Source organism: Rhamphochromis longiceps, linkage group LG8, assembly GCF_057381845.1.
Source record: "Rhamphochromis longiceps isolate RC_006_pf linkage group LG8, R_longiceps_female_GT1.1, whole genome shotgun sequence".
NCBI classification, from domain to species: domain Eukaryota; kingdom Metazoa; phylum Chordata; class Actinopteri; order Cichliformes; family Cichlidae; genus Rhamphochromis; species Rhamphochromis longiceps.
In genome coordinates this window covers 5,850,835-5,856,940 of record NC_140564.1, presented here as the reverse complement: position 1 = coordinate 5,856,940, position 6,106 = coordinate 5,850,835, and the positions used below count along the sequence as shown (strand labels likewise).

The window sequence follows — 6,106 nt, the reverse complement described above, 5'->3', positions numbered from 1 at the left end:
GAGGAGGAGGGAGGGGAGGACTGGTGTCGGCTAAAAGACTCATTTTGGTTCCTGCCTTGGATATTTGGCTGCATCTTCTTTGTACCATTAGTTTCATATATGTGAAAATAATAATATACTACATTATTTTTACACACATTTTTACACACATAAACACCAAACAACACATGCTCCATTTTGTTGTAGAATGATTCACTGGGCTGTTGTGTAGATATGAGTATGAATATGAATGTGGTTATGAAGTATCCTTATCAGGCGTTTACAAGCAAAGAATGATTTACCAGTGTGGCGTTCATATTTTACAGTGAATATTGGGATAATGAGTGCCACACACAAAACATGACTACGTGCTAAACTTTTTTTAGGCAAGGATTCAAGGATTCAAATTGTTTATTATTATTTATTCATGTGTCACAAGAGAAAATGCATTTCTCTGTGCAATGAAGTTCTTTCTTTGCTGTCCACCCACAGATCCCAATGAATATATATAAATGCAATCCAGTTCAGCACTAATTAAGTAATATTATCATATATTAATTATAAGCATATTATTATGAACATAAGCAGCTTCCTCTGCTGCACTGTGTGCACAAGTAGATTGCAGCAGCTCGTCCACACTGATGTGAGCCTGCTGAGGGATTTCAGGCATGACCAACTTGAAGGTCTGACTTGTCTGGGCAACTAAAGCTACATGCATCACATACTGACGTGGATTATCAGTGTTGTCACTAATCTAAGCTGGTCACCGAAGATTAGACTCACTGATTGTGGTTAGAATCTCTCTTTCTGCTCTTGATATGTGGCTGAATTTGCAGAAACATTTTTGCAAAACATTTTGTTACAATGACCTCTGACCTGTTGGATGTACTGTAAAACATGAGTCATTTTGTCAAAAATTCTTACTTCATATTTGAGTCCATGTGAATGTTATTTCCTTTTCAGAGGCCTGTATTTCAGACCAGAGACTCCACCTGAGACTAAGAGCAAAAGGTTAAAGAAACAAAGCTCAAGCCCACCAAACCAACCATGTCATACAGCTCTGTTACTTTCAGATAAGAAGAAAATGTTCTATAAAGCTTGAGACGCTCGCCTTTCATTGCTGAGCCTCTTAGTCTTATTCTGGCATCTGGCTTTCTTGCTGCAGCTCGTCCTGTCAAACCTGCAGCTCGAAGTCTTCTCTTCACAGTAGAAACTGAGACTTGCTCACTACAACCACTATTAAGCTGTGCTTGAAGCTGTTGTCCTGTGAGCTGCCTATCACACAAGCTGTTAACTCTCAGAAACTTGTCCTCTGATTCAGTCTTTGGGTCTGCAGACCTCTTCCTGTCACAGTTTGTTTCTCAGTGCGTTTGATGGTGAAGGAAACTGTACTCACTGACACTTTGATTTCCTTTGCAGTTTCTCTGTAGGACAGACCCACATTTATAAGTGTTATGATGGTCTCTCTCTCTTCCACTGTTAATGGTCTGTTTCTCACCATTTTTGTAGCAACACACTGCTTTCTGCAGTTGCTCATAAAGTCATATTGTTCTGTTGCAGAGCACTAGCTCTGTTGCTTGTAGTAGTTTAATGGTGCAAAAATGGGTTATGAAAAACTTCATTTTTTGTTTTCCATTTAATTTAAGGCACTTTATATTGTAAACACAATAATACAGAGAAAACCCCAACAACCAAATGACCCTCTGTGAGAACCCAACACGACACTCCACACAGTTTATGTTCATGATGTGAGTTTTCTTTTATTTACAATGTGCTTCACACACAGGCAGACTATTTTAGCCACATGTACCTAGATCCAGTCTCTTCGACTCCATGCACCACTGCACTCCAGGTCCACAAAGTTACAGTTACTGAGGTAGGGGAGGCATGATCACACAGTCAGGTCTTTGGTCTGATCCCTGGCAGTGCTTGTACGAATGAGGCATGTTGTATAAAGTGCTCTGAGTGTTCGGGCAAAGTAGAAAAGCACTGTATAAGAATCAGTACATTTACCAGCTAATCTGACCTTCTCATGTGCTAATCTGCTCACTCCCAATGAAATCTAAACATCTTCTCTGTCTTTTTTACTGTTGCTTGTTTACCTCCAGCCCATACGCAGCACAGATGTTTCTGTACACTGTGCCGGCCACTTGGTTATGGCGTTCCATGTATGCCCTGCTGCAAGCATCTTGCACCCTGCTGTTATGTGCTGGATTGTCTCATCTTTACACAGCCTGGGGTCTTGCCTGGATATATAGTTATAGATACATATGGAAAAAGTGTGAATCCAGACTCCTTAATTTCTTTGTTTGTGTGATTCTGAATAATATTACAATATTGTTTTCCTGCACTGGAGTAACTGTAAAGTGAATTTTCAGCTTACGAGAGCTGTTTTAAATTTTTACGCGTGATGTCAAATTAATCACCAGACATGAAGCCCCATGAAAATACAAACATGATCATATAAAGTACGATGTGAATGAATATACCTGCCTTTGTATATTTTACACAGAGAGAGTAGAAGATGGTAGTTAATTCCATCCCATAGTGCAGGCCCCAAACATGAACTGAATGTCTTTAAGGTGAATCCAAAGGACCGTGTGAAGATGTTACACTTTGGCTTCAGCCTGAATGAATGGTGAGGAGATGATGAGACGGAGCAGGTGAGGTGAGGTCAGGGGGTCACATCCCTGAACTTTACAAGGATTCCCTACTTCCATGAGTCCAGGAGCAATCTGACATGTAAAAGACAAAGGGAAGTAAAAGGCACAAATGGCGCTCGTTCCCCAGTGCCGTTAACGTCTCCCCAACAACATTAACATCCAAATACCACACCCTGCCTCATAAACGATGAAAGGCTCCCTGATGTCTACACTCAAAGGAGACACACACGGGACCCTCCCTGTCAGCAGCCAATCCCAGTTTAACTTTCTCATATCCTGAATCTTTCCATGCCACATTACTCCAACACACCCCATGCATAGAGCGCATCCACCTGCTCGCATAAACACTTTAGATGATCTAATTATCCAAGTAGGAGGTCGTAGGAAGGATCTAACAGGTCTATGTCACATTTCAGAGACCATCAGTCCTTTGATGAGGAAGAAAGGCTGCGGTCTGTGAACTCTGCAATAGAACCGTTGCATCAGTCTGCCAGGAAGAATCTCCCATCCCCACATATCTGCAGTCGTAACACAGCCACAGTGACGAGGTCTCAGCCTCAGGGCTCACAGGTCTACTGTAGAAGGACCTTTGCTTTAGACACACCGTCACATCCCAGCGCTGCAGCAAACGTAGCATCTAAGAAACAGATGATAAAAGTGTCAAGCACCAAACAACAGCAACACCTGCAAACGATAACAAACTATAGAGTATAGTCTATACACAGATATGTGACTGCGCTAAGGTCTTACCCAACTTAAATCCTTTCTTTTAGTTTTGATAAGAATTATTTGAAACTGTAAACTTTATTGTATCTCAGCATAATACACAACTGCTGCACATGAAGGTGCACAGGCTGCCTCCTGGGTCAACCATTGTCAGCCTCGTCTCCACTTTCTGTTGTGAGTTTCGGGTGCAGGAGAAAGCTTGCTCCAGGATCTCTGACAGAGATCTTTGAACTTGGCCCAGTGTGTTTCAGGGCAACAGGCAGCCACGGAAATCTGCACACCGCAATCTATATAACACAGTGACAAGGCGAGGCTGTCCCCATCACAGACCAAGACACTTCCACTCAGTCCACTGACAGTGTGGAGTGAGCAGGACATGCTGTAAATGTGTTACAAACCACGTCAGGAACATTAAAGTATCAGAGAACAGGTGAAAATGTTTTTTATGTAGAGTTACTGTAGTTTACTGTAGTTTTGAATTAAATGAATAAAGTAAAAATCAAAATACATGAAAATAAATGGTTTTCTTTTTTTGTATGATAATTGACATTATGAATTATGAATACTTCCACTACACCTGTGTGGTGTTTGTTCTCCCCGTTGTCTGTTCCCTCGAGTACTCTGGCTTCCTCCCACAGTCCACAGTTGCTGGTTTTAATGGTCTGTTCTTGTGTCAGCTGGGCCCTGCGACCCTGTGCTGGATAACCAGAAGAAACCCGATGGATGCTGAAAGTGCATTGAATCAATCAAACTGTCTAATGTGTCGCTGACTTCAGTTTGCACAAAAGATGTTCAGTGTTTCATTCACATGATGAGCAGTAAGTGTTATAGTGCAGTATTTGTTTTGCTGTTGGTGAATTGGATGGCTGGGATAGCCTTTATGGATCTACTTTATCCCAAACTGTGAAGGCCCTCTGGTCCCACTGGACAACACCGATGAGACAAGGCTTCATGTTTATGCTCAGTATCCAGAAACTGAAGACTTTTATTTCTTTTAGTGCGTGGCTTCACAAAAGAAATAAATAAATATAGGCAGCTTTAACATTTTGATATACGTTTGCTTAATAATTAAATGTAAAAATATTTAGTAACTTTTCCACTCATGTCTCCCATGGCAGTGATCTATTAACAATAATAATTACAACTTTAAGTATTTGTATTTCAATACAAAAGAATGTATAATCAAAACAACAAATAAGAGGATACATTTATAACAAGTAATCAAAGTAACTTTACAACATAAGTGGAGTATTTACCTTTTTGTATTTTTCTCTTGCAGCGTATTAAAAACATCTGTTGATACTGGAGACACTTCCTTTGTATCACTGTTACACGTCTTTATTCTGATTCCTCCTGAAGCTGCTTCAGATACTCTTTGCTTTGCTGGAGGAACCAAGAAGATTTTCACAGACGACTGAATCATTATCATCAGTGTGACCACAGACTGAAACACGTGCTCATGTATCCTCTCTGTCTGCACTTCATTACGTAGGAGAAACAGAGCTGTTCTACTTGTGTATAAATGTTGACGCCACAGGCAGCTCCCAGCTCAACTCTCTGACGTGGATTCGTCAACAGTCTCACAGATTTTGAATAATCACACCGAGCCACTAACAGCCATGTTAAAGACACCATTAACATTTGTTACTGGGCACTCATACCACTCCACAGCAGGGACTGGGGGCTGTGAGACGCTATGTAAATGCAGGTCGACAAACAAAGTGCTCCCATTTTCCACTACAGCCTGACTCTCGGTGACCTTGGTCATCAGACCAAATGGCTGAGACAAGAAGAATATCCTAAACAGATCTGATTAAGCACATCCAATAGCACTTGAGAGTGATTTGCACTGGATAAGGTCGTTTAGACAGGCACACTGGCCCCACGTGAGTCCTAATACATTACAAATATATCACTTTTCTTTAGGTGGATGACTAACCTAAGAGTAAATAACTGTCTGGGTCTCATGTTGTTCATACGTTTCATACATGAACACAGAAGGAGATCATTTTAATAGATGTGAACGCAGAGAGAGGACGACACCTACAGTCATTCGTTTTGTGTCACTCAATGCTTCCCTCGCTGTTTCAATCCTAAGCTGCTTCTGCTCAGCTAAAGCGATGTTTGGGACTTTCAGCCAATCAGTCAATTAAAACCGATGATTTATTTATTAGTCAAGATTTAAAAATCTTACTTGGTTTTCATATGTATCTATTTTCAGTCATCTCAGCTTTAGTAGCAGGAAGTTATGATTGTAGGGTCCACCTTACAACATAAAGCACCCCGAGGAGACTGTTGTTGTCATTGGGCGCTGTGCAAATAAAACTGAATTGAACTGAAATTAATAAGGCCTGTAATTCTTTTCTTTCTTTGTTTTGTTGCCATATTTTTCATGTAGCCTGTATCTGACAACAGCATAATGAAACTGGGAATTCTGTTTTTGGTCTTCCAGCCGTAAAGATTTAGTAGCCCCCTCATGGCCACCCCTGTGTGCTCCATGGATGAGACGCTCAGCAGGAAGGATGCATGTGCGACAGCTATTTGCACTCTTCACATGGGCTCAGTAACACACTTCAGCAGTTTGTCTTTGTTTCCATTTTAGTTTCATGCCTTACAGCTGTGCCACAGTAGAACTGTACCGTGTAGCTGCTGCTCGCCATTACATCAGCACATTCACACAGAAAAGTGTTTAAATCAATTATGATTAACATGAACAATTTAAACATGTTAAGAAAAGG

General features: G+C 40.9%; 1 long non-coding RNA gene across 1 annotated transcript; it reads right to left on the bottom strand.

The window, feature by feature from the left end:
* Positions 1 to 2,308: 2,308 nt before the first annotated feature.
* LOC146662990 (uncharacterized) lies at positions 2,309 to 5,020 on the bottom strand. The gene is made up of 3 exons (XR_014912898.1): positions 4,625 to 5,020; positions 3,946 to 4,065; positions 2,309 to 3,279 (listed from the first exon to the last, which is right to left on the bottom strand). It is a non-coding gene; the product is annotated as an uncharacterized LOC146662990 (long non-coding RNA).
* Between the last annotated feature and the right edge of the window lie 1,086 nt (positions 5,021 to 6,106).